At 40.8% G+C, this 25,685-nt stretch overlaps 1 protein-coding gene across 3 annotated transcripts in view; it reads left to right on the plus strand.

Moving 5' to 3' along the window:
• Positions 1 to 25,685, plus strand: part of stox2a (storkhead box 2a) — a 97,996-nt gene that overhangs the window by 15,950 nt on the left and 56,361 nt on the right. The window lies entirely within an intron of this gene.

The following is a 25,685-nucleotide window of genomic DNA, read 5'->3' on the forward strand; positions in this document are numbered from 1 at the left end:
AAGGAGAGACGCCTTATTCTCTTGTTCTTCGGAAACTCGAACTTCGCAAACGGGGAGAGATTTCATGCATGTGCCAGAATTAACAGTTTTGCAAAGAAGATCTATAAAGTTTTGGGTCCTGGTTTTAATACTCTTGTGTTGAACCTCTCAATACTGTATGTTATGAGCAGGCTTAGGCATTGAGACTGTCTCCAGTCTTTTTGTGTGTGTGTGTGTGATATACAGGTAATGTGAGGAACAGTCAGGGCAGCAGTCAGACATGATCGTGGTAAGGTCCTATTCCAGCACATAGCTCCCCTTCAGACTTGAATACTTGTTCTTTCCAGCCCTGCCACTTTTTTGAGGCATCCAGACAAGAGTTCAAGAAGAGACCTGTTTATGGTCCTCTAGCTATCAACCATACTGGGGGAAAAAAAAAGGTGATAAAGTCTGAACTACAACAGTTAACATCAGTATTAGTATAGTACAGTGTTGATGCTTCACGTTTACTAAAGAAAAATGGAAAAAGCAAGGGAAACGAAGGACAAAGATCTAAATATTTTTTGAAGTCCTTCTACTATGGAGGACAAATGAGAAGCCAGGAGAAGAGTCAAAAATCTGCTGCTGTTTTCATGGGAGGGACAACATGACTGTAAAATACTTAAAAACATATTTCCCTTATCCCATCATAAAGTACATTCCAGTCTAGTGAGTAAGGTGGTATCTACTGTAGGTGAGCGTAGATTTACAGCAGTTTGGAAAGGTTTCGTCTTGCCTTTATTGCTTTTAGGTCTGTGAAAAGTCACATTTAGTACAGTTTATATGTTAACCCCCCCCCCCAACCAGTCGGTTTGCTGTTCTTTTTCAGGATTTCTCCCTGTTTTATCCATTATCTTTTTGTCCGGAAACAGGTTTACCAAGTCTTCATAAGCAAGCTCGGTGCTGATCTCACTTTACAGAAGAGGAATGCTAGTGTCTTGTTGCATTCAGAGATCAGTAAAGGAGGAGTGAGGAAATATTTTGTTATATAACGCCATGTTTTATAACAAATCTGATGATGGCTGTGGCATTCTTATTTTTTCCCCTGTCTTCTTTTGTGCTGGCTCAGGGGTCTCAAAAAGGTTATCTGCCTCGTATCTATCTCATCGTTTTTGTTTACAGATTTTAATAAAAATATTGTTGAAGGATAATGTCCCCAGTTGCTTTCACATTAGACTAAAGCATTCTTAAGTATTTAAGAAGTAGCTTTGTCTTTCATTGACATTTTCCTGATATTGATTGAACACGAAAAACCCAAGAGGATTGCAAGCAGTCAGAATCTGAACCAGATGTTTCTTGAAGGACCCCAGAATATCAGCTTCAAAGTCCCAAATGTTTTACCAGGGAGAAACCACATTCCAAATGGAAACAAAATACATATTTATTTACATTTAAATTGATCTGAATACACGCAGTCTGCTCTATGGATGCACAACAGTACGTGAAGATGTAATTTTGTCACATTACCAGTACTTAATATTAACTTAGACCATTAAATCTACTAATAAGCAACCTATCTTTCTGTGGTCTGTTAATATCCAGGCATTTGTACTTGATAGACTTTGGTAAGTGAACTAAATAATCAAAATTTAAGAGGCTTGTCTTTATCCAAGGGTTGGGATATCATGAGTACTACTACTTTAATCTATCTTGGCTAATGCTGTTTTTTCTAGTCCTTCCTGTTAGGTGTTGTTATATACTGTAGATACCGTCTATATGTTGTTTAAAATACATCTATTTTCATTGACACTTACCTGTATAAAACTTAGTGTTTCAGAGGCCCTGTGAAAAGCAGAAGTCTAAGAACGCTGGGCTTGAAGCACATTAACATATCTGTGCTGTGATATGAGTATAAATTGTGTATGCCTTTGAGATATAAATTTTTAAACAAAAGTTTAAAATGTGCGACAGGGGCAGTTTAATTCACAGGCCTGAATCCATGGAAAACCGGTGACTTTGGAATAGACGTTCGGCACCCGTTTGCTCTGCACAGGCTGTGGAGCTGTGGTGAGCCATGAAGAAGCAAAACCTTTACCTTGTACTTTCTCTCTTTGGGGGAAAGAGCAGCTGTGCTGTTGGAGGTCTGGGGGCTGTGCTTTTCTCAAACTCACTGGTATTTCTCAGGGGAACATGAGCTGACTGGGGTGGGGCAAGGATGAATCAGCCAAATTCAGCACATAAAACTAACATGATATGCTTGAATCCTCTTGGAGGGAGGATTCAGATCTTATGAGGAGATGATAATCTTCAGTATTAATCCATTTTTTTCCTTGAGAAACCTAAACCTACGTGCACAAGATGAAGTATATACCTTTTTGTCATGGGGATCTTGTTTTTCTTTAATCGGACTTTGGCAATTTTTCCAAAATGAAAATAGTTTAAAGAGATTAAGTAATCTAATCTCTTTACGCCAAAGGCTCTTGGAGCTGCAGATGCCTGAAGTGCAGACTTCTCTAACGCTAGCATACCTTAATGTATTGTTAACAGGATGGCTGTCCTCAGTTTTGTGAATAAAACCCATGTATTTTACTAATGGCACTGTCAAGTGCTTTGTCTTCCTCGTCTCTCACAGTGCTGGTGTTGTGCTGGAGCCTGAGCTCACAGGAGGAGCAGCAGTGTGATTCTCTGTTGCGCGTCCGGTACTGTCCGCGCACGTGTCGTATGAAGCAACAAAGTCACAAGCTGTCAGCTTTCCTCTTGCTAGCTGCCTTGTTCCTGCAGATTCTTTCAGTCGTCCTGATAATCTTTTTCACCTAAAACTAAGGCAATGCCAGTAAAGCCTGAAAGACCATCGTGAATTTTATTACTCCTTGTGGAAATGTCATGTCAAGAAAGATAAGGTTTTTAAGGAACAGATGTACAGCACCTACAGTGTGAAATCCACTGAATTTTATTATTTACCTGGGTTCTGCTCTTGTCTTTACATTAATTAGAATAGGTTCAGAATGCTCCTGTGTATTTCATCTTGCATTTCCTTTGGAACCGAAGGCAATGTTGCTATAATTCAAAGGAATGTTTGGTCAACTATACTTCAAGAGACTGTGTTTAGAGTTTGTGGGGTTGTTCAAATGTTAACTAATTCAGCACTTTGCTGTAAATCCTAGGATTACCTGAATCTCTTCAAACTCTTTTCATTTTGGGGAAAAATCGTTAAAGTCTTATTAAAGAAACCAAGAACCCCATAACAAAAATGTGTGCACCCTCTCGTGTGCTCGTACGCCAAACAAAAAGATTAAGAACGACCTAAAGGCCATTGCTTTACTGTACTGCTAGACATTTTGAAGCAGAAATGTTCTTGGTGAGGTGTGGGTCCAAGCTGGAGGTCCGAGGCCTGAGAGGGAGGAACAACAGTTTTAAATGGACCTTGGTGATGTGTTGATAACGCCACTGTTGCCGTGACAATGGCCTGGCAGCTGAAGCCAAGAGCAGTTTTGTTTAAGGTGTGGTTGTGCTCTGAACAGCTTCGTGCTACACTCCCTCAGGTGAAATTGCAGTTGTTAAGATACTCACCTACAGTGTGTCTCTCCAGATTTGCCGTACTTTAAGCATGAGTGTATTCATAATGGCAGATGTGTGATTTTTTTTTTCCTGTAAAAAAAAAAATTGCATAGGCCACATGCAAACGTGCACCGATCTGCTTAAAGGTTCAGTGTCATATCTACAACATCCTTCATATATCCTCTTAGTAAAAATATGTGAAGCCAGTAGGACTACTTAAAGTAAAAGTAAAGTCTACTTTATCCCTCTGAACAAACTTTTCTCTTCAGTAAAAACCATTGCAAGAAACCTTTTCATAACTTTTTCGATTTGTTTTCATTTGATATGGCACGTGCCCAGAAGGTTGGGGGTAATCTGTAAATATGCGATCCAGGATAATCAGTCGTACGGGTGGATAAAGCTGCTGTTAGGTGGGTCAGTGCTGCTGTCCACTTGAGAAAGATAAGGCGGTCAGATTGCGCAAAGGTTTTCAACTGATGGTTTAATGACAGTGTTTTGATTCACTGTCTGCCATTGTACTACGATTGACTGAATTGTTCAGTTGACCTTACTTTTAACCCTTAAATGTTAAAGCTGCATTGTTTGCTACAAACAGAAGCTTAGAATCTTCCTCAGCTGTCTGCAACATTCATTCAGTTCACACGTTTTTATTGCTTTATCACCCAATCCATCTCTCTCCCTTCCTCTCCCTCTTTTCACTCTCGCAACAGTTCTTTACAAAAGACCTCTGTAAAAAAATAAGAGGAATTTGTGCATTTTCTCAAACCCTTTTATAATGTGTTGCAAATGGTATTTGTTCGCAGGGCAGTGTCTGATGAACCTGAAAATACTTATTTCTCTTTTGGATACTATTCCGTTTCTGGCTCCAGTGGCTGAATTATTATTTCAGGCCATAATGTGAATTAGAATTTAATGTCTTAAGTTCACCAAAGGGTCCTGGAGCACTATTATACTGCAAGGTATTAGTAACAGGATTGCTGGCATAGCTAGTTTTCAATGTGTACCCTTAAGTGTTGTTTTTGGTTGAAAGTTTTTCCACATGTTTATTCCTTAAAATTATATTTTGTTTATTAATACTTAACTTCTATGTAGTGGCCACTTTAGGCCTTTGTTAAAATAACTACAAACTATTAGAAAGTTCTGATTTTTGCTTTTATACAGTATATCCCTGTTTAACATGCTGTTGAACTTTAAAATGTAGGATAATCTTTAATTGTCCAGTAGTACAGAGCTCAAAATACCTGGATTTGGTAGTTAAGTAAAGCAGAATTCAAAGGCCATTTTATCTTTTAACATTCATTTTTTTTCTTCTAAAAAGTACTACAGCTTTGTGTTTGCATTGTCATTGATGCAAGACTTTGAGTTTCAGGTTGTCAAGTGTTGTTTTAAGAATCCCCAGGAAGCCTGGAATTTTTCAACTCTGGTACTTTGCTTTTCTCTTAATACAATACTGTTGAATGAGTGCATTTTCTAGCTAATTGAATTCCTTTTAGGATTAGCACTCTGTTAGTAGGTATTTCGTTGGTATTCTGCCTACATTGAGACAACACCCAGCTTCTACACAAGTCGCAGTGACAGAGATTCCTAAAAATGTTCAGGGTTAGTTCTGCACGTTGTTGACTTTTTCTTTAAAGTTGTGACAGAATCACTTTGCATAGGATGATGCCTAACCAATGAGTAACTGCATCCAGTAACTTCAAAATGGATTAAAACCCAGGTAATAATCTCAGTGTAAAATGTGAAGCTCTCATGCTGAATGTAATACTTTACTGTTGCCATAGATTCTGCATTGACACTCAGTCCTTAGCATTGATGCTCTGCTTTCATTTCCCATCTAGTGTAAAATTGAAGTAAATGCATGTAATGCAGTTTTTGTAAAGGAAAATGTTTCTTTTTGCTTTTATTTCTAACAGTATAATAACACTTGTTATAGGCTGATTAAATTAACTTCTTTCCTGGGATGGGTGGCATCCATTGGGCTTGGGACCCCCAGAGGTTTCTTCTCACCACCTGGGTGTAGTTTTCCTCTCCCCTCAACCCACATGGTCAGCTGTTGCACTACAGTATTGTTGCCTGCTGCATATTTCCGTGAAGCTCTCTGTGGCAAGCCTTCAAAGGGCGCCAGTGGCAAATACGTGTAGATTGATTGGGTTTCCCTGCACAGTCAGATGTAACCCAGTCTTAAGTTTCCCATATTATCATGACTATTGTTAAAATGTTAAACAAAGATAAATGCTTGAGGTTAAGAGCTTTGGAATCCAACAGCATTGACAACAGTGTGCGGAGAATAACTGTCCAGTAGACTGGCTTAGCTTGCTGCTGCCCTCTGTCTGCGAAGAAGCTGTACTACGAGCGAGGATCTTGAGACGGTCGGGATTACTGTGTAGCACTCACAGAAGACCCACAACAGGCTGAGAGTAAACTAACAAAGCCACCTATGCTTTCCAATTAAACCTTTACACATTTACGTGAAAAAAGCAGTATCATTTGCTGATATAATCACTGTCACTGTCTTAGTTCTCAGTTTCTCTTTAAAGACAATTCCAGCAATGTTGACTCCCATTTTACCGTAAATTGTAAACTGCATGGTATTCTAACCACTAGATCGTGAGATTTTGCATTTCCATAACTATATGTCTGGGAAATGCTTTCTGGCATAGGGTTCTAACAACGGCTCAGTTTCAGCTCATATTCTAATGCCATAGCACAGTACATTCCAGTCAAGTGAGAGTGCACATTTCAGCAAAATGTTTTTTTTAGCTGAGTGAGCAGAGCTGTGCTAACTGCTCGGATTTAACTTTTTCATAACTGAAACCATTAAATGTCTCTGTCACACAGGAAACCAGAATTTAAAAAAAAATCAAATTCAGGATATAGCTATTGGTACAATTGTAATGTTTCTCTTTTGCTAATATTTGTTTTCTATTTCTCAGGAATGGGACTTGTTCATTATTTTGAACTAGACCTGGCAACAAAGAAAGGATTACAATTCCATCATAAAACAATCTTTTTAAGATTCAGGTGGGCTAAGACGAGCTGTTTCTTGTTGCATCTGACGGACATTCCCACCCTTTTCTCGATTCGGTATTCTTAGGTTTTCAGAGGTTTGTGTTCTGATCCGATCGCAGAATTCTGGAGTTCTCCAAGGCAGCTTGGTTTGAGATCCTGTGACCTAGTCACACAGTCGCCTTCACAAAGTATGTTAACTTCTAAGGGTGACCGGACTCAAATGTTTAAAATTCTGTTTTGCCCTTTCCTTCTACAGTATGTTAGCATCAGGTTGAGCAGCTGTCCACAGTGAGGGGCTGATCAGCCATAGACAGATAAACAGATAATTGTGGGTGAATACAATTGTGGCCTCAGTTCAATGTGCCACTTAAAGATGTGCCTTGCTTCAAAAAGTATTTTGCACTACAGTACATTCAGGTGTAATCTGAGCGTTATTATTAAGACAACTTAACTTGCTTACTTTACCTAGAGACACTTCTGCCAGTCGCTATAGGCAGAATGTCTCACTGGTGAGAAATGTGCTCATGTACAGCAGGGATTTAATCTCAGCTCTTGGAGGATATTGTCCCTTCTGGTTTTTGTGCCACCCGATCCCTGTTACGTAGTTCATTATTTAATTAACTGGACAATTATAGTACTTGTAACTAGGCTTCTGTGTTTTATTGGTCCCTTTATTGAGGTCAGTTTTAAGTGATGAACTGAAAATAATTTAGGAAAAAATTCTCTATGCAGTATGTATAAGTAATAAAATAATTTGGTTATTTTTTATATTATACTCCCGGAACAGAATTTGACATTTCTGATTTGTAGTTACATTAATAAAATGGATAACTGCAAAGTATGTATGTGAAAATCCAAACGTGCAAAATGGCTTTTGTTTTTGCTGCTTAATTCATAAAAGACTTGTATTTTACCACTGCTCTTGGCAAGTAAGCAAGAGTGTACCTTTAGCAAAGGATAGGTACACTAATTTATTTGTTTACATGCAATTAAAGACCTGTAACCTCAAGTAGATTTCTGTAGTTATTTTAGTGCTATGTTCATATTTAAAATGTTTCAGCATGTTCTTAGCTTGTCTTTTTGAAAATTAAGCTGTCCGCATCTTTAGAAAGTTAGTCCACCAGAAACGCATACCTCCTAGTAGTTCACAAAGGTGAGTCCTGTTGTACAGCTGGTGACGTATCGCTGTCAGATAACATTGCTGTACTGAGGTTAGAGACAGAGGGTGTCAAAGTTGCAGAATATCTCAAACCTAAAAATATTGTTGATTCACCATTTTGCCAGCGAACACTGACTGCAAGCAAATATTTTTTATTGCAAAAAGCCTTGGTTTCACATACAGATTGCCGGACTGGTTGTAAGGACTATTATGTGGGAGATCCCTCACATCTACATGAGTTCAGGAAGTGTGCATGAAGTCTGGGCAGTATGCTTACTGTGGTCACTGCCACAAGGAGAGCACAAACCTACTGGCTTGCAAAGAGAGGATCTCTCGTCTTCATATCAACGTTTTTTTGATGTTTTAAAATAAATGATGATGGAGAGAAGGCATAAATGACACCTATTCCTGTCCATCTTTCTTATTTTTGTATGGGATTGTCTGCCGTTTATTGCAGACGTTGCAGCAGATAGCTTGGGTTACAGTACCTGTTAACATGGCACCAGGATACATTTAAAAGACTCTAAATTACATAGTATGTTAATTGGATATTTAATCAAGTCACCTGGACTAAGAGTATACTGTATATTTTTTCAGAAGGGCTTTTTTTGTGGAGAATCCCTTTTATGGAAATTCAGATCAACACACACTTGTGAATCAGTAGTGTTCTGATCCTTACGGGCTGCTCAATTCCCCTCCCCCTTGCCTCAGTGACTATAAGGGCCCAGTAAGTGTCTCTGATATCTTAGAATATGAATGTTTGAAGATTATCATGTCATCTCCAGGAGTTCAAGCTGTTCTTAATTGGGCCATTAAAGCCAGCTTACCTTTGATCCTCTTATCAGGATCCAGAAGCTGCTTCATCTTGTTAAGAGCTGTATTCTAATACCCTGCGTATCAAATGATCCCAGACCGGCAGGTCCCTTTGCTCTTGGCGTAAGAAGGGAAATAACTTTCCCCCTGCTTTCCAGCATTCCGGAGTCGTGAACTGGGAGGGGTGATGTCACTCGGGGAAAACCGCAGTGCTCTCTCCTCCGCTCCGGTTGTCACCTCCAGCTGCACCGATGGGCACAGGAATACACAAGTGCTACTGTCAGCAGAAAAAAATACGGAGGTGTTCTCAGGTTTTAATTAGCGGTCTCTCTCCCGAAGCAGGTTCAAAACACCAGAGGGGACAACTGTATGTAATAATTAGTCCTAAATGTCACTTTGTTTCAGCATGTTTCCCAGACATGTTACAGCAGTATAAATGATTGTACCCGAAGGCTGATGGGGGGTGGGGGGGAGGTTTTGCTGCACCGCCCTATGTTGATATTTCAGTATTGCCTTAAACAGGTGTGTAGGTTTCCTGAAAACAGCCCTACATCTGACCCTTTTCCAAACTGCTGCAGGTAATCGGAGGGATCGGTTAGATCATTTCGACTGGAAACCTGATCAACTACTTAACTTTCCAAGAATGGGTTTCCGAAACTCTGGGCAGTATAAAAGAAGCAGGTTGTTTGAGCAAATCACTGAACCCTCCCGTCTGGAGCGTCTGTAACTGTTCCTCACTAACTAGCACAGGTAAAGCTCAGTTGATTTCCTGAGGCCGTGCATACTGAATTGTGAAGGTCTATCAGGGATGGGGCGTTTTGTCCCTCATCTTGTTTGTAACGGTTATGCTAAGCTGTAACAGTTGACCGTGTTTTACAGTTGTTTGCCATCAGCTGTAAGCAGAGGACTAAACCTCTTGGGTTTTAACGAATATCTCTGGTTAAGTTTAGTTAGGCACTGAGAGAAAGAGTCAGATTAGGCAGACATTCTTCCCTAAATTAACACATCTGATCCCGGAATTTCCACACCGGCCTACTCTCAAAGGTCGACTCTCCTGTGCATTAGTTTACATTTTGCTTACTAGCAGAATCATAAGGAAATATGTTACACATCTGATAGTTTAACAGCAGCTGTTTAACAGAGTGTCTTCTTGGTTTTACTGGAGTTATAACTGCACCAGTTTTGAAAAGTGACACTCTGCTGCCACCTGCTGGCAACTGCAACAACCTTTTGCACTGTGATATCAGCGTTTGATATACTGTACTACAATATGATAACTCGTAACAAATATGTAACTCTACAACAACCTTTTGATAATTTTCAAGTTTCCCATTGCAAAGGTTTTCATTGTAACCATTCATTTAATGTTTTAAATAGTTTTCAGCATGTTTGCTGCTTTGGAATTCTAGTATAATAGGAATCATTGCATTAATTCGGCAATTTTCACCTGAAAAGGTCTCTAATAACTTTGCGTACAGGAGGGGATCACTTCAGCCACAGCAGTTTCATTCTAGACTTTGGCCTGCGGTTTCGTGGAGTTATATAATCTGTGGATTTTTTCAAAAGAAAAGTGAAATTCAACCAAAAGACTAGAATATGTACTGTGTCTCCACACAACAGGGCCTTTGGTAAAGACATAATTTAAAAGGTCAATCAAACAAGGAACTTGCTTACAGTAACTGCTGCACACTGGTGGTGGTGGAGAGGAGTCCCCATTACCTGTAAAGCGCTTTGAGTGGAGGGTCCAGAAAAGCGCTATATACTGTAAGTGTAAGCAATTATTATTAATTATTATTACTCATCATGCATCCCTTCCAGTCTGCTCCATTTCAGCGTTTTGCTGCAACCAGCAGGATCAGTACAGCAGTTCTGGAATGGAGGTCACTGGAAGGGCTCCAGGTTGAGCAGCCTGACCCCTTGAGATTAGAAATGGTTGGAAGCTGTTTGTTGACACGCTTCAGGCGTTCTAGAGTATTCATTGTAGAATTGCGGAATTAAAAAAAAAGATCAGATCAGCCATGGATCTAGTCACAGGGGTTCTATGATCTTTTTAGTCATGTTTACGTGACCACCATGATGTGAAAGTTGCATATGAATTCGGATAGAAACCAACACCGCATGTTAAAAAAGTTTTTACACCGTGTAAAGTTGAGGACAGTGAGTCTCCAGTCTTTGTTTAATCTGTTTGTTTGTTTTTTTTGTGGTTTCATGTGACCCCAGTCATTAAAAGCTCTGCTTCCTGGCTCCTTCCCCCCATCCATGAACAATTAAATATATTTGCCGAATGAGAAACCTTTCGTTTGTGCGGAGCCTGAAGGTCCTAGGTGGTCTTAAACCTATTAGCAATTTCCAGACCCTTCAGAAGTCTTTACATGGCGGCTGCCTCAGTCTGGCATGGCTCAGAAATTTGACACTTTTTCCTAACGGAACAATAAAATCCAGAAACAGAATCTGAAGCCTTTGCAGTTAGCATGTAAGAATTAATCCAAGGTCATAGATAGAAACTAAGTCTGAGAAAAGGAATCACTTCTTAATTCTTAGGCTTGTAGGAGTGAGGAACAGGCTGCCCAACCAAGGTGTTAAAGTTGACACTCGGGCTCCTTTCAGGAAACAGCTGGATTAAATCTTTGGATCAGTTAACTACCACACAGTCTAGATGGGACATATGGCATCCTCTTGTTTATGACTTTTATGTTAAGCTTTGCCTACCTGCACTTAACATGTGCAGATTTTTGTGAAAACAACAACTCAAGTACAGGCGATTTGTGGTTTTGCATGATTTTGTTTCTGTAGAGGGGACTTTAGTATATACTGTATGTTGCAAAGAGGAAGAGATGTGGTCTTGCCATTTGTCCATAGCTTCACTTGTTCTTGTTACTTGCTGAGAACTGTTCATGCATTTAAGTATACGTCTGGGGTCTATTTTCACAATATAACATGTTTACAAACCAACGAGTGTTTTGTTTGCCAGCCAGTCTGTCCACCCACTGGAATCCCATCATCAAGTGTGGTCTGTAGTTTGTGGTTTGGAGCTTTGATTTAACATAGGACATAGTCCACATTAGAAGTCACACGTGCAGTTATGTGTTTATGTATATATAGTTATCTGTTCTTAGATGTTTGTCATGCAGCCTGTTTGTTCAGGCAAAACTGCCTCTGAGTGGACTTCAGTACCTTTAAGAAGGACGTGAATTAGGGGAATAACTGTCCTTTAGGAAGTGTAGGAAGTAAGGTTTCCATGCTGAAGAGAGCAGAAAGGAAGTCTAGTGGTAAACAAGTATTCACCAAAGCGAATGAACAGTCGATACATTTCCTTAAGTCATTCCCTCTGATTGTGATTTATTTTGGTTCCTACATAGAATAAAACTCTACTCAGTTCACATAGCATTACAGTCCTCCTTGAACTGTTCGGTCTCACTAATTATTGGCTTAATTTGACCAGCTAAGGACTTTTCTCTCATCGATTCGAAGAAATTGCTAGATATTTAAAGAGTCCTGCCCATTCTGCAGTGGGGTTTACACCCCTACTGTACTGAAGCCCCAATAAGCAGTTCTTGTTTTATCAGCTCGAATCAGATTCCACAAGGAGAAGAACCGATATTGTGTTTTCCATGTGTTCTTATGGTTTGAACACCACAGAACTGCAGGAGCATTTGCTTGGCTGTTGAAAGCATGTGAAGCATTTGGAGTCTTGAGTGTGGTTGGTATTGCTTTAACACTACATATGTTGACACATTTTCTCCAGAATCGTTATCTTTCTGTCAGCTGTGCGCTGAAAACAGTCTGCTTGTGACGCTCATAATCAACACTCCCCCACCGGTCGTATCTGGAGTTTTCTGTAGCTTCTTTTCTTTGCTCCAAGGGTGTTAGAATTGAGAAGATTGTCATGTATCCCAGGCATAATGTCAGCCTTGTGTTTAAAAAAAAACTGCGAAAGAAAGTATTATTTTCTCTGACCCAATACAACGGTAGCTGCCAGTACCAGTTTATTTTCCAGTTTAGCATCTGTAGGGGAGTTAAACTAATGTCATTTACCTCAAACTTACCCTTCGACAAGATGCCAGCTTGTCTTGTGCTTTGGCATTACTGCACTACAGTTCCTCCTGGAGAGCTGTACCCTCTTACACCAGTGAGTACTTCATTTGTTCACACCAATATTGCAAACGACTCAGGACAAGCAGTTCCCATTTGTTTTGCTAGAAAACATGACACGCCCTTGAATCATTTGAGGTGGTCTTATGGTTTTATAAATAAATGTGATAATGTGGCTTTGGCATCAGTTTTGAAGATTTTTTACATACACCTTGAGAGTAGAAGACTATACTGTTTTGAGCATTCTCTCATGCAGCATGTGGTAATGCTGGGCATTGATTGCATTGGCTATTTTACAGGAAAAGTGAACCCCAGTTTGGTCATAGGCAATACTTCAGTCTGTAGTATCTTATACCTTGTATCTATATATCTGTCATGACTCAATTGTTCTCATTTACTGATTTATTTCATTTTCTACCACCTTGTGTTATGGATTTTTGTACACTGTTAATATTTTACAGTTAATGGTTGCTGTGAGTGTTTGTTGTCCTGCTGCATTATTGTTGTTAAACGTGCTTTCAGGGACTACACTGTACGCCGCACTGCTTGCAAATGCAGAAACAAAGTAAAGAGACCATCTCCAGGACATAAACTGATTTGTCTTAAGTACTTCTGACTCTAAACCAAATGGTAAGGACTTCTTTCACATTCTGTAAAAATGTTATGCCTTCTTCTTTCTCATTTTTTTCCAAACTTGTTTGCACCTTTTCAAATATTAATCTGAGAAATGTATATAACATTAACATCGGTTGAGGTTGAGGACAAAGGTATATGAAGTTTGTTTCTTTCATTAGTAGACTTTAACAGTTGTTTGCTTTGTGTTTTTTTTGTCGTTGATATCTTAAGAAACATGAAGATGACAAAATACAACAGCAAACACAGGACAGCAAAGCATCAGCTCACTGTGCTTTTCTTTCATTAATCCTTTATTTAAGGAGGCAAGGCAATTAAGAGCACCTCCTCATTTGCAGTGACGGCCTGGCCAAGAGGCGCTCACAGAAGGCTGCACACAGACCACGAAGTAGTGGGAGAAAGAAGAGATCAGTCAAGGGAATGTGAAATATTCAGCTGCAGAGTTTAGCAGGATGTGGTGGTGTTAATACACCCAGGCATGAGGCAGGAGTGATGGGGATCAAGAGATTGGGAAGAGCCCATGGTCAGGGAAAGGGAAGAGTAGAGAAAGGAAGAGAGCTTGTGAAACAGCTGCACGTACAATACAATTTCTAAACTCTCTAAAAATCCCTCCTGTGTAGCTCTTGCTCCTGAAAAACCCCAGCAAGATCACTGATCCCTGTGGATTTTAATTCTCTTTCTTCGTGCTTCCCATGTGATTGCACCTCAGCTCCGTTAAAATCTGCTTCACAATGCTGCCCAGTTTGAATAAAGTTTGTGTTTTACATAGGTCACACTCCAAGACGTCCCCTCCTTATCTGCCCTTTAGTGTTTGTTAGCTGCTCAGGTGCTGTGAGGTACAGTAAATATCCACTCCTTTAAAAAGCAAGAGCTGTTGAGCAGAATCTGTGATTGGAGGTGTTGTGGTAACTGATTAGAAAATAATTGTTTGATTTAATACATTTTTTGCCAGATGCTGGAACTTGGCAACCTGAGAGCTAGTCGCCCATTTCTGTTTTTTTTCTTACCCACTCTTGTGGGACTCTATTGTAAGCTGCTTTAAAAAAACGTTGGTTGAGTTAACTCCTGTCAAGGCAATTTCACTGGTAAACTGTGGAGACAATTGTGCATTTCGAATATGTTTATAGGTTTCTGGTTGATTGCTGGAAAGAACATTGACTATAGTTTGTAAATTCAGCCATCCCCACAGACGTCAAGCCCGGTTAAATTAGACGGAAAAGGGAAAGAGAATATGGTTTATTATTGTGAAATTAAACATTTGTTTCAATACGAAGACTTTGGTCACGCATATGGAATTTTTGACATAATTAACCCGTGAGTACTTGGACAACTAGTGGGGGAAAACCAATCCGTTTTAAAGATTGCACTAAGCATGTCACGCAACAAAGCTGGATTACAAAAAGCCAGCCCCCCCCGAGCAGGCAGAGGTTTGAGCAAGCCTCGGGACTCTGTCAGTCTTAAGTGACTGACACCTGGGCGGCCTCAACGGGCAACAGTGGGGCAGGTGAGTTTTGCCCTAGCGGTGAAGTCTTGTTGCGGTAGTAGTCCTGCTCAGTACGAGAGGAACCGCAGGCTCAGCCATTTGGTGCCTGTGCTTGGCTGAGGAGACAGTGCAAAACCACGGTCCGTAGGACCGTGACTGAAGGACTCGAAATCGGAATGAATTCAGTGTTTCCTTGGCTTCCTGTGAAACAGCGACCCCTTGTGTCCGCCCTGAGGTTGCAGGAATTTCGGGGAGACCTGCACTGTCTCTTGATAATGATAATGTTGCTTTATTAGCCCTATACAATTTTTTGCATTAGGAATTCGTCTTTTTGCATACCCCAGCTTGCTCTCCATGAGACACAGACACACAGACAGGGAGAGAGGCCTGGGGTCAGAGCGCAGGGTCAGCCATTGTACAGGACCCCTGGAGCAGTTGGGGTTAAGGGCCTTGCTCAGGGGGCCAACGGAGTAGGATTCCTCTGCCGGCCACGGGATTTGAACCGGCAACCTTCCAGTCACAGGCGCAGATCCTGAGCCACACAGCCACCACTCCACTCCTCTGTGATTCACCTCTGCTGTTTTCTCTGCGGACCTGTGGGCGTGTTTTAGGATGGATTCTGTGTTCAGCTCTGTCGGGCTCGAGGGGTAGGTGCAGTGTATCAAGTCACTTCACCCAGCCTGGGAAGCCAGGAGAGATCAAAGAAGAACGCATGGCCTCTAATTCTGAAAGTGAATACGTTCGCTCCAGCTCTTTGTCTTGCTTTGGTCTTTTTGTTTCTGACTTGAGACTACCACTGGATCAGCTCCTCTATAGATACGGATCCCATACAGTACCTAGCCTGAAACTCACTGATGCACTTATGTAAATAGTGCATGTACGGTAAGATAATAAGAAGTCACAATAATAATAATAATAATAATAATAATTGCTTACACTTATATAGCGCTTTTCTAGACACTCCACTCAAAGCGCTTTACAGGTAATGGGGATCCCCTCCACCACCACCAATGTGCAGCATCCACCTGGAGAGCGAAGTTTCTATTAAAAAACTAGAATAAAAGATTCCTAACCATGTGATAGAAATATGTAGAAAAAGTATTTCACTGGTGCACTTAAGACCTGAAATTCTTCTGTGGAAATAAAACTTGTCTCTGCTGTCGTTGCAGTAACCTCTGTACCTTTTGACCGTGAATTATGTTTATGAAAAACCGACAGCAGTAAAAGAAGACTTCACTAAAACAAATTACACCACCATTGTTAACGCACATCTGGCATTTTACTTCTGTGAAATATGTCTTCAAGCTGAGTTTCTGCACTTTTCTTCAGTAATGGATAGTAGCTATTATTTTAAATTACTGTAAAAAGTATGTCTCTACCACAGTATTTGCAATCACCTAAATGTATTCCTTATTTATAGACAATGTTGATTTCATTGTAGCAGGTATATCCAAAAACAGACTCTTACCCTGTGTATACTTGAATCTGTAAAGGAGGGTTTTGTACATCCTGTGTTTTATGGTATTGCTTTAGATTGTTGCTTTACATGTGGCAAATGGCTAAGAGCTGTGGAGTCCCACTTACAGTAACAGTGTTACCTTTATTCAAGGCTGCAGGTAGTCTGCTCTGGATTTCGGAGAATTCAGTGATATACACCGATACACATAAGGTGTATGTCCCGAAGTTTGGCTTATTGGGGCTTTTGAAACCCATTTGAAGCCTTGCTTTGTCAAAATCTCCCACCGCCTACTTGGATGTTTGAGACCCAAAGTGGGAAAACGTGTCTTTGAGGCAAAGACGGAGCCATTTGAAATGGATCGTGGCCAAGTTCGTGTGCTGTGTCTGGCGGCTGAAGTGAAAATGCCAGATCTAGGTCTCAGCACCTGCAACATGTCCAAGTAGACTGAAAGGGGGCTTACAGTATGCCACGTTCAGCACATTTCCACCTGGAAGAGCTAAACCTCTGTGTCTAACAGCATTTGACGGGTCTAATGTAAAAGTGTGTTCCTGCTTTTTTGACTTTGTGCTGGTCGACTTCCTTTAAGAGCTCCTAGTACTCATTTCCTTCTGCCCCAGGCACCTTTTCAACAGAAGACATTTATAGTGAACAATTTGCAACATCACCAGGTATTAACAGCTGCAATCACTTGGAATTGTGCGGTGACTTTTTTTTTCAGTTCTCTCATTTAGCGTAATTCCTGTTTGTAAAGTCAAAGTAGCTGTTATTTTTATGATTAACCATCGGCAACTTGGGAAGTGTAGGTTGTGCAAACCCCAAAGAATGAGCCCCACTATCAAGCCTGCAGTGCAACTCGCAGTCAGAGCCTTCTTGCACGGGAACAGCTTACAACGTGCACAACAAACCATAGATCTCAAGACGCCTTAAGTCTTGGGGCCTCGGACCTGTATAGAGACGGACCATCCTCACATGTGCCTTTTTTGCTATTGACGTGAAGCTAAAGAAGTTATTCCTCCTCTGTCTTATTTTCACGTGGTGCATGAACTGGCTTTTAACACATCATCTTTAAATGACTGTGTGCTTTTGCAGTTGCGCTAACTTTCTTCATACCCAGCATGGTTGTTGAACTGGCAATGCTGACACAGCTCAAAGTAACCCATGTAAAAGTGACGTGGTGCTTATATGCATTTGTTTTTTTTATCAGGAACCACACATGAGTCTAAAGACGGTACAGTATGTGGTGATGTGCAATGTTTCTCAGCCCAGCATTGACAGAGTGGTCACCCCACATGTCCAAAGACCTCAGAGGTGCTGTCCAGCAAAAAAAGTTGCACTCAGGTTTTCTCTGGTCTGTCATCTACTGTATCTTTCACGGCTTCTTTTTTGTCTGGGGGTGGGGTCATAATTTGTTTTGAACTTAAGCTTTGTACTGAGTTGATTTCTTTAGAGTTGCCCATTCAGTAAGCATGCAGAGAGCGAGAGTACAGTCTTACACAGCGGGGTTTTCTGCAGGAGCAGTCTGAGCAAAGTCAGGGGTGCAGCAGCAGCATCTCACTGGGGGTTTCAACCCCTGAGTCTCAGACCTTTAACTAATGCTCCACACCTAATACACCTTCACTGGGTTTGGTGGATATTTGGTAGTATTTATATGAATTGTCATGTTCTCTTTTTTGTTTTGGAGTTGTGTTTTCTATATGATCTTTCAGATTACTTGTAGAATGTGATCCATGTGCTTGAAAACAAAAATGGCCAATTTACGAGTGCGGTCTGATTTTTGGCCTGCTGGTACACTTGAGAAATGTCATTTGTTTACATCTTTCAAGTAAAGACTTAATTTAGCTGTCTGGGCTTTTCATAACTGAATCAGCAATGTTTGTACAGGAAACAGAGCTGGAATATAACACCAGTTATGTGAAATATTGCAAACTTGTTTCACACAAGTGTGCTTTAAATTAGATTGATGCAGTCATTATGTTTGCTTTGTGAATGAAAACAACATGCATACCTTATTGACAATCAGTGCAGAAAATCCAAATGGAGTTGTACATTTAAGTGGGGAAAAAAATTCTCCTTAAGTTAATTTGTAAACCTAGCTTCCTTCACGTTAAGCGATATAGCATTAGTTTGATTGTGCTTCAAATTGGTTTCAAAATGAATCTAATTCTGGTGAAGCATAATTTAACAAGGCTGAACACAAGGTTAGGCACCGTTTTACGGAAGCACTTGAAGACTAAACAAACACACTTTCCCCTTGTTTTCTGTATCGGGCTGACAACATACTTACCCATAATACTTGCTCATCTTATAATAACCTAGAATTTGTCTAAGTGACTGATTGATAATAAAGTCATCCCAGTAGTACATCCCAGCACATTAAAAGCATGTCTTCCTGATGGCTTGACTGTAACCAAGCCAAGATCTCAATCAATATTGGATCAGAGCTTCCCTTTGAAATCCCATTGCAGCTCCCCTGCACGCGCTCTCCTGAGTGTCTTGCCTGTGCACATTTATTTTTAGGAACATTCAAGCTCTTCTTTGTTGTGAACTTGATCTCTTTCTATTTAAAAAAAACAGGGCAACGCCTGTCTAGTCTATAATATTAGCAGTGCGTAGTTGTAGTGTGGAATAACGACGTTTACGTTTGGGGTCATAAAAAACTGTTTGTATTGTATTATATTTATTATGCCACTACAGTACATTTACACAACTTAAATGAATTGTTTATCCACATGTAAGCCAGGGGGGTCTGAGAGTACAATGAATTGGGGTGCCTGGCTCTCTTTTGGGGATCTTTTCACTTTACTTTATCACTTTATTAGCCCTATACAATTTCTTGCATTAGGAATTAGTCTTTTCACAGACCCCAGCTTGCTCTCCATGAGGCACACAGGCAGGGAGAGAGAAGCTTGGGGTCAGAGCGCAGGGTCAGCCATTGTACAGCGCCCCTGGAGCAGCTGGGGTTCAGGGCCTTGCTCAGGAGCCCAACGGAGTAGGATTCCTCTGCCGGCCGCGGGACTTGAACCGGCAACCTTCCAGCCACAGGCGCAGATCCTGAGCCACAGAGCCACCGCTCTGCCCGTCTTGGGAGAGAAGGCCTAAGGTCACCAGTCACATCTGTCCTGTTTGTTTTTCCAGGAAGTGAGAGGAAGCCTATAATAGCTGACCTGTAGGGAGTATCACCTCACAAAGTTATCCGCAACTTCCCTGCAGTTTCATAGCTGTGCTCAGCTGAGCTGGTTAAATGAACCTTACAATTTATAGTGGTTTAGTTGAAAATTTCTTTCTTTAAGCAGGTGAATGACACAAGCTCACCACTGGTCATCTTGTATCTCGTTCAGAGCATTTTCATGTCAAAAAGCTTATTTCTGCTACCTCTTTCTACTAAGCCTACGTGATATAAATAATAAGGTAAAAGCCTAAAAGGTTGACACACTTCCTCTTAAGTAAAATGTTTATTTTTTTTTAGTCAAATCAAAACCAGAGATGACACGTTTTTGCCAAAGGGAGGGGTTAGGTAAACCGTCTCAAGTTATTTCCAACGTCTCCAGCTGATCTGCTGCACAGTGAAGCTGCTGTGTATAATTGGGGGGGGTTTCCAGTATCTATATCATATCTCGTCAGATGAAAAAGCATTAAATCAATGCAAGGAATTATAATCATAATGAGTCTGTCACTAAGGCCAGTTAGAGATCAGCCAAGGTGAAGACGAGCTTAAAAACTCCCATTTACTGCATGCAAAGTTGCTGGCCAATGAGATTGCAGCATATGCTTTGATTATTGTTGTCTACTCTGCAGCAGAATGAAGTTACCTTAAAACAGGTCTTCTTACATTTTTTCTTATTTGCCTCCCAGCTTTTCACCAAAGGTTAATCTAAACTGTCGTCTAAATTCGCTGCACATGCACGGCTGGAAGTTAATACACTGAAGGCAGAATACAACGGAGGCAGCGTTCTGGTCACCTCCTTATGGAATAAAGGAGCTCTTAAATGAATCCTAGGAGAATGAAAACAAAATTGAAACATCTTAACAGGATGTACACTGTAAAAACACTCAGAGCTTCTAATTATGATCCTATTCTTAAGTACAATATAGGCACTGTTGATATGGAGGGGTTGTTAAAAAAGTGAGTTCTTAAGTTGCTGATGGCAGAATAACTTGTACTGTAGATGATCACTTCCTCTCTATTTCTGTGCTATTTCCATGCAGGATTTTTCTTACATTTTTTTCTTTCTTTTGGTAAGTTCAGGTTAGCATTCTAGCACATTGATAACATTGGAGTTGTAGGATCACATGACCCGAGTTTCCGATGTGGGAAAACGCTCATCTCCATGAGAAGGGGCTGAGGGGCTGCTCCAGTTCTCCACCTGCTGAGCCATTCGTCCAAATTCTGCCTCAGTTCTGCCTCTTGAAATCTTTGGTTTGTTTTTCAGGGCAGCCGTAAAAATTCATTGCACATTCCAGTTTCAGACTCTCAAAGTAATACATGTGTTTGTGGAATTATTTTTTTAAACTTGGGTATATGTTGAGCACATCATTTTCATTACTGTTGTATGTAAAAAAAAAATGATTTTCTGTACGGGAGTTAATATTTTTGTACAAGCAAAATGACTGGGTTCTCTGCAAACTTCATATCTTAGTATCTTCATATCAAGAAAGTGAGGCTTGTTGTTGCCAAAAACTGATAGAATGCATTCAGTGTGGCCTTTGGAGAATTTACATTTCTGAACTCCTTAAAAGTGTAAAATGTGTTTAAAACCCAACACAAGTGAATACATTAATCACGAAGTTAAGCAAACATTAATCAAGAATGTATTAATAATTCTATAACCTGAGTAGCACAAAATGCGTGCTTGTTTGTGTGAGTGCAAATGAAGTCTCATGCTGTGTGTCTATAGCTGCTATATGGGTTGGCTCCTTACTGCAGGTTAGACTAGGCATAGGCTGAGCATCAGAATTGGATCCTAACTTAGCAACACTTGAGATGTACTGTATGTTTACTTCACTGAGGACTGTAATTACTTTGTGCTAACAAAAAAATGTGCAATTGCAGAAAGAAATGCACCCTTCACCACAGAGTGCACAGTGGGGTTAGCCACAGAGCTAAATACCTGCATACCCACAGAGCTGTCCCTTGAGAGGCTCGCCAGTGTTATTACAGTTGGGTTTTGTATAACGGGTTGGCAATAGCAGAAAGGAAATCCTGAGCTCGGCCTGTTCCTGGGTTTCAAAATGTGTAGCAACTGTACCAACATTTGAAGCAGCGAATATGAGATAATTTAAGAGTCTGGTAAGTGTGGTATCGTGTTGAGTTTTTTTCAATAGGAATTGGCTAATAGTGCCTTAAATACTCTTGGGGTTTTGAAATGGAATTTTGGTCATATTTGCAAGTTTGACTGGAATTTTTTTTTATTTTATTTAGTATGCGGTTGGGGAAAAAAGGGAGGTGAAATAATTTGCAGTCTGCATCGTGCAATTCTGTGGGAGTGGGGTGTCTTTTAATAGTTGATTTTTTTTTTTGCGACTCGATGAACGCCGTCCAAAAAAAAAAACAACCATCCATTTGCAGGACTGATACGTTTCCAGTGCGATAGCTATCAGTGAGACAGGGCCATGGCTGGTGAGTGGTGGAGTCCCCTGGAGCCCGTGAGATCCCCCTGAGAGGGGCTGTGGAGTCTGCAGACTCAGTGCTCCGTACAGAAGGTCACGTGGAGAGCTTTGTCTGGGAAAAGAACCATGTGTGCCGTAGTTCTGCATTCCTGTCGTCACGTACAGCCTTGACACGGCTGCAGTGAGAAATTTGATCTGAAACTAGCTTAAGAGGCACTGGGGTCCAACCTGAACATTAGCACTCCGAGCTGTCTTTTTTCAGGCTAGGAGATCTTGGAAGCGAGGCTAGAGTGCAGCACACAGAGGGCTTTTCTATTTTTTTTACTTTTTAATTGTTTTTTTACACGGAACACTTTTCAAGGAAAGCAAAGCATCCAGTAACAGAGCAGTTCGGTGCTGTGCTGTGATAGAAGTGGCTGGCAAATGGGATCAGTGCATCTGTCTCGTATCGGAAAACAGTTAATTAATCTTTGAAAGATGGCAAAGTCCGGCTGATTTGCACAGCCTGTCAGTAGGTGGCGCAACTTCGGCCTTTGTCAAGTATTCAGTTTGTAGTATTCTGTATGAAGTATCTTTGAAGTTCTTTGTCTTACAGTGTTCTACTGGGAGTTACTGATCATTATAGGTTTCCTGATGCCCGAAAAAAAGACTCATTTCTAATGGCTTTATATAGATATCAAACAGGATCTCAGAAGATGTAAACAGAAATGCACATCAAACCAAGCTACTGTACACCTTCACTATGAAATGACTGCACTGTCTGAATGGAAACATTACCAACTAAGCAATGAACATGAACAACACACTCCTGGCAGTGTTGACACACAGACCTGATCAGCCTCTGTACAGGCTGCTGTGGGATGGATGACAGATGTTGCAGACAGCTGGTGAAGGTTGGTCAGTCTCAGTTGTCACCTATTGGTGGTTTGGGCAAGTTGTCCCCAAAATGCTCTTTTGGACATGAATGAGGAAACAAAGTACAAGTCGGCAAGACCTCTCTGGTTTCTTGATTTTATACCATTGCCATCGTGGCACCCAGTGGTGATGCAACCCCTACTGGCAAATCAACTCTTCCTCAGCTGTTGGCTCAAGGACACCTCAGTGTATCACTGAGGAGTAAGGTCACCCTCTGTGTGTGCAAGTGGGATTCCTTTGTCTCCAAGGAGATTCTTTTCCATGTGGTCACAGTCGGAAGTATGTCTCCACACAAGTCAGGGTCAGTCGAGGGCAAAGGAAGAAGGTGCTCTAAAAATCCTGCAGCTGGTGCGCTTCAAAACAACGGTTTCATCTCATAGCTGTAAAGTTTACCCCTGGACGGCCTCGGTGCGTCCAACTCATTTTCGAACCGACGGCAACTGACAGTCGATCTGCAGACAGGCGAGTTGCTTCCTCCTCGCGTCCCTCCTGCTGCAGCCAGAGGAGTGTGAAAGCAGTTCTGCGGATGGATCAGATAGAGGCGAGGGTCCCGGTCTGGTGCCGTGACCCTCTCTGCCTTCCAGGATGTGACCTGTCCCTCTCTGAGCTGGTTTCCTGGTTTCTCGAGATGAGTCAGCTTACCGATGAAGCAGAACATTTCATTCTCTCCGCAACTTTTCTCACAGACGGTTCACCTTCAGTGAAGCCAGTGGCAGCCCAGCCATCTTCATTATTCAGACAGGGCATGGACATATCACTTTCTGTCCTTCCCATTATTAAATTAGATCATTCCAATAATTTATTTTTTGGCGAATTTAACACACCTCTGATATTAAAACACCTAATACCTTTATGAATTCCCATCACTTAAGCTCAGCATTTTCTTAGCCCAAGGAACAATACTACTCAAAACAATCAACACACCTACAGCATCTGTTCACTGTTTAAAATGTAAACCCCATGTATGTTTGCACCTACTGAGCTACTGATATATAATCCAGGCTTTTACATTTCCTTTTCAGGAAATTTGTATTTAGTGTGATAAGTAATTTAAAAAGTCCCCGTTTTGGTGTTTTTCCAACAGTGTTTCTTACATTATATTTCTCTGTAATTTAAGCAACTTTCATAAACATTTTGGTTTGGAACGTTTCCTAAAACAAATAAAACACAGTGCAGCTGACCTAGAATCTGTGCATTTAGTTCTTTATCATAAAGATAAGTACCTTTTATTGAGCAAATGACCATGCAAGTCCTCCATTCTGCCTAATTGAGCCAGATAAAGCACTTCCTTGTTAATGATTGCAATAGTGTAAATCTTGACATGGGTGAACGAACAGTTCACACAGCCAGCATGAAATGTAATGTTTAATTGTTATCATTCTAGTTGAGGACACATTTTCCGTGCTTCTCTATAGTACAGTACTTTTTAGATCAGAGTTATGAAAGACAGAAAAAGTTATTTTACCCATACTGGGGCCCAGGTGGGAAATTACATTTGAGCAGGATTGCAGTCTGCATTAGTTTTAATATAAGGCATTTTTTGGCCATGGGTATGATCAGGTGCTTTTGTGCTGAATTGGTTTCGCAAAACCTTTTGTCCCAGTTCAGCAAAATGCTTGGACTTGTTCATGCCTTCCAATGCTGTCGATTCCACCCCTCAGTTTTCTCAAAGCTGCTAATTCTACATTGTTTTCTGATTTAATCTCTGCATCGATATAGAGGCTTTTCAAAAGCGATGAAAAAACTCAAACCATTCCGAAGGCGACCTGACCGATATGAGCCGCATATCTTCTTAAAAATATAGGGTGGGTCAAAGTTTCTAGGAGGAATAAGTTTGCAAATTAAAAATCCTCTTGATAGTGGCTTGTTGTTTCCCTGTGGCTTCGTCCCCCTGCAAACTCACCGAGAGGTGGGGCTGTTTTGGGTTGGCTGGCAGGTTGAAGTTATGATTTAATCTGGTCCGTAGTGTAAAATGTAACATTGATCCGAGCTCGTGTGCTTCAGGCTGGGTGTGGGTTCAGTTTTCTCATAACGGGAGCTGACTTTGTGCTCAAGTTTAGTTGGCCAGAATTGCAGGCATTAAACATATCTGAATGTTTTGTACGTTTATGCTGATATACATCATTTCCACTCATATCTATCTGATTGAAATGCAACACCGAAACAAAAGCTCTTTTGCTCTGCTTATGTTAGGTGGCACTGTTTCATCAGAAATACATTTATGATGCGTTTTTTCTTGTCATGCAAAGCGCTTAAGAGAATATATGCCCATTGTTACTGCTTTTTACGTGAGGGACTAAGTCTAATATATGCTTTGTCAAGAGTTGTCTGTTTCTGGTTTCGGCTTTGCTTTAGTGCCTCCTCTGCCTGGGCTTCTCTACTGCCTTTCGAGACCGTTTGTAAATCCGGTCTTCGCTTTGTTTGCTCCCCCTCTGGTGCTGAAATGTTTCGCTTTTTTTTAACCACCCAGTTCAGACAAAAGAAAAACGTGGTCAAACTTTGCCCATTGTGAAGAATAGAAAAGAAATGGTGGGAAGAGCGAGCGGGGAGGTCTGCATTATCGCAGCTCGGTGAACCCTGAAAACGTGCTCACTGCTCCCTGACATCTTATGTTAATCAATGCAGTTGGACAAAAAGACAAAAGGAGACTTCACTATGTGCAATTAATAATCAGATCGGCACCTAAAACAGTAACATCTGATCTCTGATGGGCCTTATGATAATTAGATTGATCTGTATGTGTCCTTACAGGGAGTGATGCTTCTAAGATACAGATAAACCTATTGTAGGTAACATATTGTGAATGTTACAAGTGATGACTATTTTTGCTTTGGTTCCCCTGTGTTTGCAGCCGTTCTTTTGCTTGCTTGCTAAAATATCTGAAGAAGACAGGCTCCTTGTAAAAAAAAATGACTTAAGGGGGTTTTGGTTATTTCTGTGAAACGAGACACCGTGCGCTGTACTCAGGCCTGCTCAGTAAGAGACTAGTCTTTGAAGAG

The sequence above is a fragment of the Lepisosteus oculatus genome, chromosome 1 (genome assembly GCF_040954835.1).
Source record: "Lepisosteus oculatus isolate fLepOcu1 chromosome 1, fLepOcu1.hap2, whole genome shotgun sequence".
Lineage (NCBI taxonomy): Eukaryota > Metazoa > Chordata > Actinopteri > Semionotiformes > Lepisosteidae > Lepisosteus > Lepisosteus oculatus.